Source organism: Syngnathoides biaculeatus, chromosome 17 (assembly GCF_019802595.1).
Source record: "Syngnathoides biaculeatus isolate LvHL_M chromosome 17, ASM1980259v1, whole genome shotgun sequence".
Taxonomy (NCBI): Eukaryota; Metazoa; Chordata; class Actinopteri; order Syngnathiformes; family Syngnathidae; genus Syngnathoides; species Syngnathoides biaculeatus.
The window spans coordinates 3,811,968-3,828,689 of NC_084656.1; positions in this window are offsets into that span (position 1 = coordinate 3,811,968).

A 16,722-nucleotide genomic window follows, 5' to 3' on the forward strand; every position below is an offset into this window, starting at 1 on the left:
GTGGGCTCCCTTTAGCCGTATGCGAAAAGACAAATCCAGCACAGTACTTTGTAAATACAGTTCAGTTGTATTTACCTTTTAATATTTGCATTAGATTTTTTTTTTTTTAGAAATGTTTGTCTTCTAACATTCACTCACTATAGCTTTTATTTAAATTTTGGCATGTAACACATTTTATCCTTATTTAAGTAGAGTTTTGTTTTCCTACATTTAAGGACGATTTTAATATTCAAACTGTACTGTGAGGAACGTTAAAATGGCGTACACTATTATTCAATATCATTTTTGGGGATTAAAACCAATAGGCGGCACGGTGGATCAGCTAGTAAAAGGTTGGCCTCACAGTTCAGAGGACCCGGGTTCGATCCAGGCCCCGCCTGTGTGGAGTTTGCATGTTCTCCCCGTGCCTGTGTGAGTTTGCCCCAGGCACTCCGGTTTCCTCCCACATTCCAAAAACATGCAACATTAATTGAACACTCTTAATTGACCCCTCCGTACAGGGCACTTAACTACGCCTCCTGAAGTGACGTCACGCCACGTGCGCTAACGTCAGACAAACAATTAGCAAAAATGGCGGCGCAGCAAGAAAAGAATAGCGCGAAACTGTCCGATTTACCGGCTGATTTCTCACTCGCATTCTTAGCTAACAGTGAAATATCGTTGAAAAGGAGACAGCGGGGCTTCAAGTATTTCAGCGAGGGGTATTTCAATGGCATTTACATGCATATCGACGGAGAAACCATTGATATTAGCGCGAGATCTTTCCGGAGTCAGAGGAAGACAGAGAAGCCACATAATATATTATAACCCAAAGACGAATTCGTCATTGACAGTTTCCTATTTTCGTGTTACATATTACACTTGTGTGCAGAATCTGTATATGTATCTGTATAGCCGTTTGTGAACCGCCGTATGAAGGAAAAGAAGGCGAGGCTTGATTTACGAGTTGTTTCTCTCGTTTTCTTTGTGTAACGTCACGCGCTCCCCTCAATAATTATTCTTGAATTAGTGCCGAACCTACGTAAGTCCCGACCGAGTACGACAATCACTACTTTAGTGTCCTCAAACGTCCTTCCTTCAGTCTTGGTGTCTCGGTGCACGTTGAAGGCTTTTAGGACTCCTAGTCCGGTTTATCTTAGCTCACCACCGAACAGAGACACGTTTGTGCAGTCAGATTATTGCAAATTATCACTCAACACAGATCAAGTCTGACAATCATTCACACGTAGCTATATTATGCAAGCGAAGAACTGCTAATTCATTTATATGAGACATGTATTGAAAATCAAATATAGGGCATACCTTCGTGCTAACAAAGTCCGGTTTAGTTTAGCTTGGGACCCGCCGAACAGAGACACGTTTGTGCAGTCAGATCATCGCAAAATATCGCTCAACACAGATCAAGTGTGTCAATCATTCACACGTAGCTATGTTATGCAAGCGAAGAACTGCTAATTCATTTATATGAGACATGTATTGAAAATCAAATATAGGGCTTACCTTCGTGCAAACATATCTGTTCCGGTTGATGGATTCAGTTGATCATGCGGTCTTCCACAAAGTTTGATCCATCAAAGACATTTTTCGTACTGGGTCTTCGGTTTTGGAAAGGGTACGAATTGAACACCAAGTAGCCTTTCAGGATACCTGTCGTCACTATTATAAAGTCCGTGACTACACCTCTTAACCATATCTATTGTTAAAGAACCTAAATACGCGATAAAATGCCAACAGAAGCTATACTGGACCATGCAACGTTGTCTGTCTATCTATCTATCTACAATTTCAATGGTAACATCATCATTCATCTATTGTCGACTAATGATGCAAAATAGGGGTCATTCCGTCTGACAACCACTGGATGACAGTAAAGAGCTTGCCAAGATGGTCAAAAAGTCTCATTTCATCGTTTAACCTGCAGGGACGATGACGTCACCCTTATCGGGGTAGGCTTGCAAAGTTTGAACCGTTTAAAAAAAAAGTTGAAAGATTTACAGTTTCTGTCCATTAGTCACATAAATGCATTGCATATTGTATTAAATGCTTTTACAAAGTCACATGGGCAAAGTGATGGAACAGGTTGTTATCACACCACGTTCCCGACCGGGAACCTGTCCTGGATATACTGCCCCCTCCTCCCGATCCGTTTGGTCTCCGGAGTCCCCAAGGGATCCCAATTCATCTGGCACCACATTTTGAGGCAAAACCTGAATCAGCATTTGGTGGACTGAAAAATCTATACATTGACTTTGATCCCAAGCAGCCTGGCTAGTTGGCATGGTAACTGGATGACACACACAACAGTTGGAGGCAATGATCAGGCACGAAGGCAGAATGTTTTTCGGAGTGTGGTTGATTTTAATGTATTTATTTATTTTGTAACTAATCAGAAGTCTTTTGCGGGTAGAGGCGCTTTGGTTATATTATCATTATTATATATTATATTCCAGTTTACCTGTTTTGCAGTGAACCACATAAAGCTCAGTTGATATATTATTAGTGACCACATTGGTTCACTGAGCATTTCCTTTGACAGTTTAGCAAAAAAAAAAAAAAAAAAAAAATCCCATAGGAAATGCAGGTGAGTCACTGATGATGTAGTGGTACACACACCTGCCTTTGGTTCGGGCAGCGTGGTATTGATCCTGCTCAGTGATGGTGTCGATATCTGCCAGGCGACCATTTTAGGGTGTAGTCTGCCTTTCCCCCTAGGCAAGCTGGGATCGGCTCCAGCTTTCACACAAGCCTTGCGAGGATAAGCAGCTTGGACAATGACATGACATGAAAGGAAATACAGGGATAATATGGTCATGGAAGTGTAAAAATAAGTTCAACACCATTCAAAGAAAAACGTAATAACAATAACCCCCAGGACAAGTAAACTAGGGCAAAGTATAAAAGTGAGTCATGTTGCTAATGCATCACAATCTTATTATCTAAACTTCGCTAACCAGTGACAACTCATGTGCCTATGCTGTAGTTTTACTGTGTTGGCTGTAACTCTGCATACTAATACTGTATATACGAATTTCCAGTGAATGTGCTTCCTCTTCTTTTCTCACATGAATCTCTAGCACTTTTTCAGGTTCTTCACTTAGAATATGTATGAAATAAAAGCGAAAGTTAAAAAAAAAAAAAAACAAGAACAACATTAACGCTAACATTTACACCATTGGATGATTTCAATCAATTTGGTTTTCCTTTTTTTTGGTCGATGGAAGAAGAGTAACAAGTAACATTGTTAATGATCACTGCACCAATTTTTTGCCTGGCACTTTATTCATCTTACCAAATCTGTCATTGGAAAACCAATCGACAAATATACAGACACAGCATTACATTAAAACTTAAGCAAACAATAATATTGGATAACACTGATGTGTCTTGTGCAACACTTTGTACTTACTTGGGGCATTTACTCACAAAGGAGGCCTACACTGAAATGTATCAAGTGTTGTAGTTTGCACTAGAGCGCAATGGCTTCCAGCTGTTGCCAGTGAGGGGAGCTCCAGAGCAGTACGATGATCGCAAAATACTCAGCTCGGAATACTCTGAATGCTCAGCTCAGATGTTCTTGACCTGCTAATTCCCGATCTAAATATACTGTTTTAGATGGAGAGAAAAAAAGGGTGTGCTACATGAGCTTTATATCATCATTAGAGGCTGAAATGAAAGGGAATGTGGACACCTGCTCCCTCCCACTCCCAATAATATATATATAAAATTCCCACCAAATCCCTAGTGTTGAAAAAATATCCCACCCAATTCTGAGTTTTCAAAATAAAAAAAAAATCCCACTCCCACAGATATTGATTACGATTCTGAGACAAAATTGTACAGAACCCCCGCCCCTTTATTTTTACACTCACTTTCAATCCTGCCCCATTTTTCTTCCTCAAGATAAAATATGCAGCACGCATCTGCCTTAGCCACCACAATGACGACTGCACATTGAATTACGGGAATGCTGAAGAAACAATAATTAAATTTCATCATAAAAGCCATATTAGTTTTGCAACGTTTAGGTCAATGCTGAGGATAAAGAAGTATAGATTTGATTAAAAATCAAATCTATATCATCATGGCTTCCAGTCTCAACAGCTCCCACCATCATTCCATTCTGTTCCCAATGATTTCCCAATTTGCAGGACCAACAGGACCCGATGGAATCCCAAAAAATGTGAACCTTTTACTTTTCAAGTCTGCAGCAAATGATTGTGCGTTCTGTGCCTTGAACGAGGAAAAAAAAACAAGAACTAAGATCGGGATTCAACACAATTTTCAGACCTGTTATGTAATACCATCTATTAAAATGAAATTGTATGAAATTAAATATTTCAATAAATACTTTGATTCTAATATCCTCGAGAAATATATATGCTATATTTACATAATTTTAGCAAGTTTGGTAGGCGAATTGAAAACTTAACTTCACATAAGTTTGAATGTGAGTGCCAAGGATTGTTTGTCTCTATGTGCCCTGCGATTGGCTGGTGACCGGTTCAGGGTGTACCCCACCTCTCGCCCGGTGTTGCCTGGATGAGGCTCCAGCGCACCTGGAACCCTAATGAAGAATAAGCGATTGGAAAATAAAAGATGGATGGACAATATTTTATCTGCATGTACATACTTTGTCCTCAGAGTACTTAGAACAGAACAGAACAGAAAGATGATGCACTTTAAATTCTGTAAAAAGACCAAATGATGGAATTAATGTATCTTTTTGTCAGTAAGTTCAGATTTGTCGATATTTGAACAACAAAGATTAGATGAATATTGGAGAAATATTACTTTAGAAATCCAGTTTTTAATAATTATAGGGTTGCTTCTTACTATCGCAGCATCATATAATTTGATTGTAATGTGTAAATCCTTTGCCAAATCAAATAGAGCACAATTTTTTTTCCATATACAGTATATATGCTAAAAAAGAAACAAAAAAGCACCTGTTAAGGTGAACGGGTAAATCAGTATAAGCAAAGGAAGAAAGTTCACCACTTCATCAACACCTGTTTGAGCAAATAGTCCAATAGTTCAAAATTGTTTCTCAAAATATAATTGGAAAAAAATTCAGGGATTTCATGTACAATCTATAATGTCAAAAAAAATTCTGGGACTCAGTAGAACTCTGCATGCAAATGGCAACACCAAAAACCAACATGGAATGCATGACGGTCGATCCCTCAGGTGACAGTGCATTAACAAAAACAGCATCACTCTAGAAAGCGGGGGTGTCAAACTCATTTTTGTGCTGGGCCACATTGTAAGTAAAGTAATAAGTATTTGAACACCTGTCTGTCAGCTAGAATTGTGACCCTCAAAGACCTGTTAGTCCACCTTTAAAAGTCCACCTCCACTCCATGTATTATCCTGACTGTGATGCACCTGTTTGAGGTCATTAGCTGCATAAAGACACCTGTCAACCCCATACAATCAGTAAGACTCAAACTTGTAACATGGCCAAGACCAAAAAGCCAAAGACACCAGAGACAAAACAGCTGGAAAGGACTACGGAGAAGTTGCCAAGCAGATTGGTGAAAAAAGGTCCAGTGTTGGAGCAATCAGAAAATGGAAGAAGCTCAACATGACGGTCAATCTCAATTGGAGTGGATGGAGCCCCATGCAAGATATCACCTTGTGGGATCTCAATGATCCCTGGAAAGGTAAGGAATCAGCCCAGGACTACACGACAGGACCTGAAAAGAGCTGGGACCACCGTTTCCAAGGTGACTGTTGGTAATACACTAAGACGTCATGGTTTGAAATCATGCATGGCACGGAAGGTTCCCCTGCTTAAACCAGCACATGTCAAGGCCCATCTCAAGTTTGCCAGTGACCATTTGGTTGATACAGAGGAGTCAATGGGAGAAAGTTTTATGGTCAGATGAGACCAAAATGGAAGTTTTTGGTCATAATTCCACTAACCGTGTTTGGAGGAAGACAAATGATGAATTCAGTCCCAAGAACACCATCACTACTGTGAAGCATGGGGTGGTAGCATCATTCTTTGGGGTGTTTTTCTGCACCTGGGACATGGGACGCGACGAGCGATTTGTCAACGTAAGACGAGCGTGTTGAGCGTATGACCAATGGGTGAATAATGACAGAAAAGTGTTTTGCTGGCGTGTATTTTTTACAGTGGAACCGGCACTAAAACGTTGGAAAGTTCATAGTCACTTCAGTTGTTGTCGTGAGTTAGAACAGTGAGCATCATGCCGCCGAGAAGGAAAAAAGTTAGGGTGCGGACTTCAGCAACTAGCGCTTCTAGTAAGAAAGCTAAGCCTCTTTCATCACGAGCAATGTGTTTGGAGGAAAAACAACAGCAGGAGGAAGAGCATGTCCGCGAAGTCACGCACCATGCGACACCCCCTTGCAAATCCCAGTGAGGACGGTCCGACAAAGAGACAAAAGAATCAGAGAAAAGATCCTGGACTGGGCTGTTGAGGATGGTCTTGTGGAGTTTTTCCATGAAAACAAACTGCTGCTTTCTGGATCTTCCATAGTAGGTGCTCTCTACTGTAGCTTAATATTAAATGGATCTTGCTTACAAAGCATCGGTTTATATACCCATATGCATGAACGTTCGGGAAATGCATGAATGACGCTCAATGTACTCCAAACGACGTTCGTTTGACTTTAGTGACACGCTGTGTGCGCTACGGGATTGTTCAGTGGTCGTTGACAGGTCGCCAGTGAGTCGTTCACTGTAAAGCAAACGATTAAGTAACAACCAAGTAAAGCTAGAGTTACGACTGACTAGCGATAGCTAAACCCGTGCAACACTCGGCGAACCTTCGTAAAACGTTCCACGAAAGTTTTGAACGTTCTGCAGCGTTTAAAATTAAACGTTGATGAACGCTGGTCTCGGTGAGAACTTTTGTGCATGTTCAAAAAATTTTTTCCGGACCGGCGTTCTACGCCGATTCCCAGCGATCATTGACGATCACTAGCGTTCAAACAACGCTCTTCTGGAGTTATCCCGGCGACCATGGGCGACTACCAACGTTTCCTTAAACGCTATAGAACACTGACCAGGACGTCATCGTGTGACGGGTTCATTAAAATTTCAAATTTTCAGATTTGAACCTGTGGCTGTAAATAATGTTGAATATTTTGATGGTTCTTCGGGCGGGATTACGCAGAGTCTGAATGAGCTCCAGGGCTCGGCGGGGAGCGAGCTCACGGCTCCGGTGCTCGGCGAATCTGTATGGATGTATCAACCGATACTGCTAGTGTACTTTTGTGTGGGCTTCTGACTTCTTTTTTTTCTTTGAAAGGCCGTTAAACTGTATAAAAATTAATCTACATGTGGAGCTCAGATGGGACCCACTAAATATGCACGTTTCAACAGGTTTTGATGATTTGGTGACACTCAGCGATTATACTGGGAAACCTTTATAATAAATCTGCACATCAGAGACACATGAACAATTAGCACTGATGAACAATTCATGCTCAACAACATTTGAAAAGAGGCAAGGAAAAGATGTTTTTGTGACTTTTCTTTGTTGGACTGCTGTGTATAACCCCTGGCTGGAATAAAACCCCTTCAAAATCATGTCTCTGCCTAAGAGTCCTGCATTTGGGTCCTACCGCTTGTCTCATATTCGTGACAGAGAAACAGAAATCAAACCCTTGAAAGGTCAGTGATACCATTATTTTAATGCACATTTGAAAACAAAAACAGTTGCACAATTATTAACACTGCAGTCATTCCAAATTCATGATTTTAAAGTGTGGAACATGCAACCTAACAGGCTTTACATGTATATTGAATACTGTATCCCTTGGACTACAATTCACCAACACCAACTTCAATTTTAAGACGCTTCACAATGGTTTACGTTGCACACACCTGGAATATTGGGTTCTTTTGGTGTCAAAAGGTGCCTTGGTAATATTTTAACAGTCAAGACATGCATGTCTCCTTGCAAGTAGAAAACAATATAAATAAGACACCATTGACAAAAATAAAAGATTGTAGCATTGAAGAATAAAAGTAGGGCTTGTTCGAGTAGAATTTTGAAAGATTGGATTTTCTTTTTTCCATTGACGACACCCCAGTTTACCTTCTCTTTTCCACCCTTTCCCCAGCGAATATATGATCCTTAAGTAGCTTATTGGTGAGAAAAAAGTGTTAATGCCAAAGACAGTTGAGAGATACCAGTATACCAAGACGAATCATGAGATATGAGACATTTTGCTTTTCTTTTTTTAAGTCTATACATACAGTGCTGTATGTATGGTGGCACATGCTAGGGAATTTTGTGCAGTTAGTTAAGGTTCAAATCTTGTCAAGTACCTCAATAGCCAGCCACTATTGGTCCAAAACCCGAATTAAAAAATGGGCGGGTAGCGTCAGGAAAGTGACCCGATGTGAAAACTGTGGCAGACAAATCATGCAAGTGACTATCTGTGGTGACTGGTGATGGGACAAGCTGAAAGCTGCAATCGGATACTCTACAGACGTGTAACACACAATGAAAATTGAATTTATAGACGTGAGATCGCTTCTTCTACAGTTAGCTAATCTAACAAGTAATTAATCTACAAAGTACATTTACTGTATGTATGTGCATCAAGATTATGTCACTGGGAGCCAGCGGATGAGTGGTTAACACACCTTCACAGTTCAGAGAACGCAGACTCAAATCCAACCTCATCTGTGTGAAGTTCGCATGTTCTCCCCATGCCTCCGGTTTCCTCCCACATCCCAGAAAAATGCATGGTAGGCTAACTGAAGAGTCTAAATTGTCCTAAAGTGTGAATGCGAATGGTTGGTTATTTATATTTGGTCTGCGATTTGTAGGGTATTGAGATACAGTCAGTACATTCACATTCCAAACTGGTTGCCTTGCGTACTTTCCTCTGTCAAGGAATTAGGAGGAACCATTTCTGAAATTAAAAAGGATGGGGTTGATGATACAGTAATAACCCGACAATGTTTAAAAAGAGGTGACATCACAACACTTGTCCTCGATTATGGATTTTGAGTGATCGCAAAAAAGGCACCAAATCTACAAAGGAAAATAAGATGGATCAAGAGTTATTCCAAGGAAGCTCTTCTGAACTCTCTCCTTGCAGAGGGAAAAAAAAATTACAAGCCCGTAGTCACACTGTCAGTCGTGTACAGTACATCCGATCAAATATGTAAAAGATTTTTTTTAAAATACGTAAATTTACAACAATGGACATGTCACATAAATGTTTCAGCTGTAACATGAAACTGGGTTCCTCAATGAATCTACTTTCAAAATTTTTCTATACAAAAATAAAGGAAAATGCTAATTGACTTCATTTAAAGCATAGCACTTTGTAGTGTAAATCATCCTTGGATGGTTTTAGCAATTCAATAAGATTTAATTCTTTCAGGGTGATACAGTAAAAAATTTTTAAATTCATCACAGGTCGAAAGGCACAATACTTAAGTAATAGTCCCATCACTTCATAATTACCTTTCAAATACTGACAGTGTGAAATTCTATACAGGATTCATCAGGTTTTTAAAATAGCACAAAGACTAAACACATAGGAAAGGAAAACATGCACTACTGCTCAAACTAATTTAATGCACTTACAAATGGCATTGCAGTGTTTTCTTAAAAATCTCTTCTCCATTGTTGAACATCTCTGGAATGTTTTCATTCACGTAACATGCCTCCTGGTGCCCCAGATGCAAACTCAGTCGGGACCTCAAGTCTCCATAGGAGAGATGGCTGAGAATGGAGGATGACCACACGGACCTGTTCCCCATAATGCACCGAGATGCATTTCCTCCACAACACAAGTTCTCTCAGAAGTCCACTCTGATCACAATATCAGTCATCCAGTTAAATGGCAATATGCAGACACCCCCCCCCTCCCTCCACAAGACACGTGCTTAGAGAAAGAGCAGGGAGGGCAAAGCGCCCCTCAAGCTTCACAAGATGAACTTCAGGGCACAAATCATGACAGTTAGATTCATTTCAGAAGGCGTGAGCGGCTTCCCGATCAACCAAGCGGCCAAACCGCTCACGGCTGTGTATGGAAGTATTCCTCCGTCTTGCCGATCAACCAATACTGCTATTTCTCTATCAGATAAATCCGAGTAAGCAGCACTGGGCATAAATGGTGTCCCATGTAATCGACCCTTTGCCGCGGCACGTAACACATCACATCCGCCCACGTAGGTCATGTGACTCGCGAAAATGGCAGCGCCCCTGAAAATTGGTTATTGTCGATAAAAATCTTCTCAAAACACTATTAAATGAGAGAGGATTAAACATCACATTGTCAAAATAGAGTACATATTACATGACCTATTGGATACATTGTTAATAGAAACCAGTGGATTTCCCCTTTAAATGGATTGCTGTAATGCATTGTTGCAACTAGAAGGAACCCTCATGAGGTAAGTGGTGGACATTATTTCCTGCCTATAGACACGGGTTTAGTCAGGCTAAACAAGAGGCATATGCCGACATCCACATCAGGTTGAATACGAAAGAGGGAGAACAGGATCTCTACAGGTTGGCCAGACAGAGGGATAGAGATGGGAAGGATGTGTAGCAAGTAAAAGTGATTAAGGATAGTGTGCTAAGTAGATGGAAAGAGTGCTTTGAGAAGTTAATGAATGAAGAGAATGGGAGAAAAGGTAGAGTTGAACAGGCAAGTGTGAGTGACCACAACGTGGCAAAGATTAGTAAAGGGGAAGTTAGAAACAGTTGGTCCTGATGACATACCGGTGGAGGTATGGAAGCAATTTGGAGAGATGGCTGTGGAGTTTTTCCACCAACTTATTCAATAGAATACTAGCAGAAGAGAATATGCCAGAAGAATGGCGGAAAAGTGTGCTTGTCCCCATTTTTAAGAACAAAGGCGATGTTCAGAGCTGTGAAAACTACAGAGGAATAAAGATGATAAGCCACACAATGAGGTTATGGGAAACTGTAGTGGAGGCTAGACTCAGGACAGAAGTAAGTATCTGCGAGCAACAGTATGGTCTCATGCTAAGTACAGAGAAGGTCAGAAGGAGCTACATTGTGTCTTTGATGTTCGCAGATGATATTGTGATCTATAGTGAAAGCAGGGAGCAGGTGGAGGAACAATTAGAAAGATGGAGGCACGCACTGGAAAGGAGAGGAATGAAGATTAGCCACAGTAGAACAGAATGTTTGAATGTGAGGGCGGAGGAGGAGGAGTGAAGCTCCAGGGAGAAGAGATAGCAAGGGTGGATGACTTCAAATACTTGGGGTCAAGAGCAATGGAGAGTCTGGTAAAGAAGTGAAGAAAAGGGTCCAAGCAGGGTGGAACAGTTGGCGGAAACTGTCTGGTGTTCTATGCGACAGAATAGTCTCCTATAGGATGAAGGGCAACGTTTATAAAACATTGGTGAGGGCAGCCATGATGTACGGAATAGAGACGGTGCCACTGAAGAAACAACAGGAAGCAGAGCTGGAGGTAGCAGAAATGAAGATGCTGAGGTTCTCACTTGGAGTGAACAGGTTGGATAGGATTAGAAATGAGCTCATTAACGGGACAAGCCGAAAGGAAAAGAAGAAGAAGTCAGGTCATTGTTGCATTGATTGCATCACTCACCTTTCAAAAAGAGTTTGGGAAGGTCCCGTAACACAGGCATTTGCTTTTGTGAAGATGAAGGTTTTGTATGGTCGGTGATGTCGAATGACTGTTTGGGTCTTTGATGGGCAAGGGTGTCAACATGGTAAGCCAGGGGTTCTCAATTCGTAGATCGCGACCGACTAGTCGATTGCTGAGGCAGTTTTGATCGATCACGTGACATTGTTCCCAAAAAAAAAAAAAAAGAGATGTCAGCCCATCAACCATCTCGTCGCTTTCAGGTGTGGCCAATACTTCGATCGCACACACAATAAGGCACATTCTAGCAAGCTGACCTCCTATTTAGCATCTCTCTCTTGCTTTTCTTCACAGCTGTTGGGATGATGCATGCGTAACCCACCTACCTTACCTCCCCGTCAGTAGATCCTGAGAGGTCGGCTGCTTGGAAAGTAGATCTTGGGGTAAAAAAAAAAGGTCTATAATACCAACTAGAACTTGTTTGGAAACTCATGCAAGATGTCATTCCCATCCCAAAAAACATGTCATTTTGGAGGTGGCAGGCTTTTGCCAAACAACAACAATATATAGCAGATGAAAAAAAAAATACTGCTACTGTATTATACTTTATTGTATAATACATTCTTTTGTCCACACTGGCAAACCAGTCAGGAGTATTCCCAGGGCAATTAGTTGTTTATTCCTTACTCCAAAACGGATTGATGTTATTGTTATTGGAAATGACAGCCAGCTTCATTTTCTGGAGCAATAAATGCATGAGGAGAACTCGTGAGTGGAATATTGGCCATCTGGACAGTCTTGGAAGAAAAGGATGAGGACCAAACCAAAACACAAGACCAAAAATGGCACTGTATGTGTAAACCAGACCATGTCTCTAATGTATTAATTTCTTGTGCCCCTTTAGCTCAGGAGACAGATGTGTTGATCGTTATGGACGCAGAGGGCTGCAGAAAAGAAGATGGAAAAGGAAAAGACAGTGAGACAGACAGAGATAGACAGCTATTCAAACTTTGCTGTTTTGTCTGCGTCTTAATGTAAAAACGTCCACAGTGAGTTCAGCACTGAAATTAGATATTGATCCTTCTATCTCGTTCTCCACCCACACTCCGTAGTTTTGAAACCCCCCCTTCTTTGAGAAGATTGTCTCCCTTTCATTTAGACCTTCCTTTTCACTCTAGGGACATCTTTTCTATTGGGAGTCTTTTCCTTAATGTACCCTAGTTTCCATCGCCTATTTGCTATAGGGGAAGGAAAGAGTTAATGAGAAATACTTTGGTACAAAAATCAATCCTCTATGACTGATTTATATACTGTACATAACAGGTTAGTACATATGTTGAAAAATCTCATCATATCCAATGTCAGACTGATGATGTACTAGTAGAAATGGTGTAGTTGATACGTCTGGGTTCAAAAGGTCATATTCACAGTTGTTCAGTGATTTTATTTTACCTTTTCCCCAAAGCCACCCATGATATGTACTGTAGCCTACAGTTCTCCTACAACCCTAAATATATATAACATAACAATAGGTTGATAGTTGAGATTTGATAACACTAGTATCAGCTTTCCAATTTTGTAACAAAATAATCGCTGAGCATTCTAACTACTGTACTGTAAGTACATTTTCTGCTGCTAAATAAAAATATCACATAAGTTCCATACTATGAGTACTTACTGGGAAAATGATCTAACTAAATGTTGGTATTAAATATTTATTCTTTTTTTTTGTTTGTTTTACATTTGACGATAACATTGGCTGATTTTTATTAATTATGAATGTCTCCCCTCTCTGATGCTGTGGTGCTAGAGTAATCCCTTGTTTATCGCAGGGATTTGATTCCAGACCACCCCCGCAATAGGCCTTTTGTCAGGAACAGATCACAGAGGTGGACCCAAAATGTACGACTCAATGATCTGGCAAACTTAGACACAGAAACACACAGCTTAAAGGGGAACTCCACTCCCATCTCCCATTGAAAATACCAATGTATCAGATGGGTTGTTCATAGCCACCGCGGTCCGCGATGAACAACACCGTCGATCCAGGGCGCTTTATAGCATTGTCGTCACACGTGGCTGAGTTCAGCATTGTCTACAGCGTTGTTCAGAGCCGCCGTCGTCCGCCAGCCCGACGCGCAGCCTTCGCTGGTGAAGTGACGCAGCAGCCTGACGCCGTCCGACGCGCACATCGACACATTTAGCACACCTGTCATACGTACATGGATCTTTTGTTACGTTATGAGAGACCGATTACGTGGTCCACCCCAAACTATTATTTTTTTTAGTAGCTGTATACACACCTACCTGTCATTTGGAACCCATGAAGCTGTCGTCCTCTGCAGCCGTGCAATCCATTTTTGACAATGAACCGGGTCTCTTGCAAACTTATGAAGGGTAAATCCATCCTCCCGAGTGTTCAAGCAATGTCCAGCAATGCAACGAGGTAGCATTTTGGCTAATACGAAAAAACAACAAGCTACCTTCCCGGAGGTAAAACTAATGGAAACAAACGAGTCCACTTGAGGGCGGTCCTGTCCAATACGTCACTTCCTGCTTCTTCTCGAAAACAAATCCCTCAAGAGGATTTTCATGGCAGGACTTACAAAAAGGTGTATACGTCAAAATCATGTTTTGAGCTGAAAAAAAAACGCATGGGTCCGTGTCGGCTGCCGTCTTTTCATGAATAACATACTAAAAATCATGCATTTCATGACAGTGGCCCTTTAAATGATATCTGATGAATATCTTAATTTTAAAGTTAGAGTACCAATGACATGACCCATCTGATACATTGTTACTTTCAATGAGCAGAGTTCCCCTTTAAATGTGAGACCTAATTATCCCAAACAAGGTGCAGGTGAGGAGGCTGTGCACAAGGCAGTGGCATGACCACACCCATGACAATCTGCCTTAACGAAAGGTCATTAAAGTGGGACTGTCATCCCTATAAACATTCTAAAATAGATATTGTAATGAAAAATACATATAACAGTATTCACTTCGATGTCCATACGAAAAAATAAATGTGAGCGGATCGTGCATCATCCATGTGCAAAGTTGTGCAATTGAGTGTCTCTCGACATCCAAGTGGTCGCCATATTAGTCGCGTCCTCTGTCCTTGACGTCATCGTCACTTCCTTCGTTGAAAACGCGCAGTGCCTGCTACTATGGAAGCTGAACAACGGGGCTATTCAGATTTTTCCAACACCCCTTCTGACACCGAAGCTCTTTTCGAAAAGGACAACACCACACAACTGAATGAAGTTACTGGGGCAATATTACACTATTGTTTCCAGCCCTCAGGTCAATATTACACTATTGTTTCGAGCCATATTCAGATGATATGCGATCACGGCCAAACCGCATCCCCGTCCAATCCATTTCCGCTTCAGAGATGAGCCATCACGGCTCATCACAGCTGGCCGGTGTGGCTTATGACAGAGCCGAGCAGTGCTGCTTTAGAGGGGTGTTCACAGATGCCGCAGTACTGAGCAACACAGTCGAGCCGGAGCGCTTTATGCGCGCACGCGACTGAGTGACGCATTCTCAGCTGGGTTCTTCAGAGCTGCCCCCGTCGCAAAGCCCGACGCGCAGCCTTCGCAAAAGCTGTGACCGCCGAACGTGGCGCATCAGCCTGTGTGGCTGATTTTCCGTGCCGTGGTGGCATATAATGGAGCCGAGGTGTGCTGCTTTTTATAGGGTTGTTCACAGCCACCGTAGTATGCAATGAACACTATCGAGACGAGGCTGAGTGAGATATTGATGGCTGGGCAACACGCACATCAACACACTTCATACGCGAATCTTTTGTTACATTATGAGAGAGACCGATTACGTGGTCCGCCCCAAACTATTATTTTTTTTAGTAGATGTATACACACTTATTTGTTATTTGGAACCCACGAAGCGCTCATCCTCTGCACCCGTACAATCCGTGCACGAACAGGGTCTCTTTCGAACTTATGAAGGGTAATTCCATTCTCCCAAGTGTTCAAGCAATGTTCAGCAATGCAATGAGCCGGCATTTTGGCTAACACGAAGGAACAGCGAACTACCTTGCCGGAGGTAAAACTAATGGACACAAGCGAGTCCACTCGGGCGCCCTGCTGTCCTTTACATCACTTCCTGCTTCTTCTCGAAAACAAATCCCTTTAAGAGGATTTACATGGCGGGAGTTACAAAAAGCTGTATACGTCAAAATCATGTTTTGTGGTGAGGTTTATGTTTTTCATTAATAATATACCTAAAATCATCCATTTCATGACAATCGCACTTTAAGCAGTAGCCACTGCAACATGGCTCGAACATGTCCTCCTTAGGTTTTTGCATCCGGGGAAAAATAATATCATCTAGGTACACAAAAGCATAAACATTTAACATATCATTGAATAGATTGACAAAGTTTTGAAACACCGCCGGGGCGTTTATGAGCCTACACGGCATCAGCAAGTATTCATAAGGCCCCATGGGTGTGTTGAATACAGTTTTCCACTCACCACCCTCTCTAAATCCAGACAAGGTGATACGCATTCCTTAAATCCAGTTTGGTGAATACTTTGGCCCCCTTCCAGGAGCTCAAAGGCACCTGTTCTTAATGGTTATGTTGTTGAATCCTTGATAGTTACAGCAGGGTTTCAGGGTCTTGTCTTTTTTCTCCATGAAGAACAACAACGCCCAGGCCGGGAATGACAAGGGCCAGATCAGCCAGGTTGCCAGCGACTGATCCATGTACTCCCTCATGGCTTGGTGTTCTGGGCCTGAAAAAGAAAGGAAGTTAATGGCACAGCCATATGGTCTGTGTGTCCTTGGCCCTGGAGTACAGTTCCTCAAATTTGTGATAACACGAGGACACTCGCGACAGGTCCGGGTCTTGAATCAAGGTCTACGACCTTGTCTCCACTGCATCTGTGACTCCTGTACTCCATGACTTGAAACAGGCCTGATTGCAAGACATGATTTGCCCCGAAGACTAGTCTACATGGGGGTTATGCAGCCTCAACCACGGACGACCTAAAATGAGATTATGATTTACGGTGTCAAACACATTGAAGGTAATGAGCTCTGACTAAAAGTCTGGGAATGTCAGCGTGACAGCTTAGTTACAATGCGTTATGTTGCCCAAGAAAGTTCCATCAGATGCGTATG